Source organism: Arachis hypogaea, chromosome 6 (assembly GCF_003086295.3).
Source record: "Arachis hypogaea cultivar Tifrunner chromosome 6, arahy.Tifrunner.gnm2.J5K5, whole genome shotgun sequence".
Taxonomy (NCBI): Eukaryota; Viridiplantae; Streptophyta; class Magnoliopsida; order Fabales; family Fabaceae; genus Arachis; species Arachis hypogaea.
This window is the reverse complement of record NC_092041.1, coordinates 79535989-79537912: the sequence shown is the minus strand read 5'-3', so window position 1 is coordinate 79537912 and position 1924 is coordinate 79535989.

The window sequence follows — 1924 nt, the reverse complement described above, 5'->3', positions numbered from 1 at the left end:
AACAAGCGGAATTGAATAGAAGAACAATAGTAATTGCATTAATACTCGAGGTACAGCAGAGCTCCACACCTTAATCTATGGTGTGTAGAAACTCCACCGTTGAAAATACATAAGAACAAGGTCTAGGCATGGCCGTGAGGCCAGCCTCCCAATGATCTAAGAACTAAATGTCCAAAGATGATCAAAGGATCTAAAATAATCCAAAGATGAAAATACAATAGTAAAAGGTCCTACTTATAGAGAACTAGTAGCCTAGGGTTTACAGAGATGAGTAAATGACATAAAAATCCACTTCCGGGCCCACTTGGTGTGTGCTTGGGCTGAGCAATGAAGCATTTTCGTGTAGAGACTCCTCTTGGAGTTAAACGCCAGCTTTGGTGCCAGTTTGGGCGTTTAACTCCCATTCTTGTGCCAGTTCCGGCGTTTAACGCTGGGAATTCTGAGGGTGACTTTGAGCGCCAGTTTGGGCCATCAAATCTTGGGCAAAGTATGGACTATCATATATTGCTGGAAAGCCCAGGATGTCTACTTTCCAACGCCATTGAGAGCGCGCCAATTGGGCTTCTGTAGCTCCAGAAAATCCACTTTGAGTGTAGAGAGGTCAGAATCCAACAGCATCTGCAGTCCTTTTTAGTCTCTGGATCAGATTTTTGCTCAGGTCCCTCAATTTCAGCCAGAAAATACCTGAAATCACAGAAAAACACACAAACTCATAGTAAAGTCCAGAGAAGTGAATTTTAACTAAAAACTAACAAAAATATACTAAAAACTAACTAGATCATACTAAAAACATACTAAAAACAATGCCAAAAAGCGTACAAATTATCCGCTCATCAGGTACATACGCATATTTATAGTAGTAGGAGAGGGAGCCTTCATGACTCGGGCGATGTGGGACTAACTCATAACACAATATAATAATATATGTTAAACTAGACTACTTTAATTAATATTTCTACTAACCTAATAGATACTCCTGCATTATTCTCCCTGGGATTGGAAAGGGCTCCTACATCACAATCCAATTCGATCTAGATAATAAACCTTTGATGATAAAAAAAATTATCAAATTAAAATTTAATAATGTATAAAATATAACATAAACACCCAAAAAAAATAACAAAATAAAGTACGTTGAATAAACTAATTTTTTAAAATATTTTCGCAATTTTAATGGACAAAATCCTCATCATATCGTTAAATTTTCATAATAAATTAAAAAAATTAAATTAAAAATATTATAAATTGATAGACGACATTCAAAACTTTTAAAGAAATACAATAGAAGCATTATCATTTTGAAAATACTCTTTGTATATTTCAGCATAGTTGAGAATAAAAATCTACTTTATCGAATATTTCATCTCATATTACCTATAACTTTAAACTATGACCATTTTATATTACCTCTTTATTGTGTGCTTTTATAATTTAACATTTTAAAGGTTTTTTATAATAATTTTAATTTCAACAGAATATGATATAAATAAACTATGTCAATATTAAAATAAAAAATACTTATCTAATAAATTTCAAAAATGAATAATATATTAAAAAAATAATATTAATTTTTTAAAAATATTAGAAAAACGGCTTAATTAATAGGCATGTTAGTGCCTGTTGAGAAACAAATCTTAAAAAAATTATTTCTACTTCAAATTAAATATTGTTAAAAAATAAATAAATTAATTTAATAATATTTATAAATAATTAAATTGTAAATAATATTTATAAATCTTTATCTTGATTTTGTTATATATAATAACAACATAATAAATTTTTTACTATCTTATTTAATTTAAAATTATAAATTTTATACATTCTAAAAGTTAAATAACCTATAAAATTTTTATATTTATTTTTAAATTTTATCTTCTTAATTTTTTAATTATTTAACAATTTATAAATAAAAAATAAAATTATA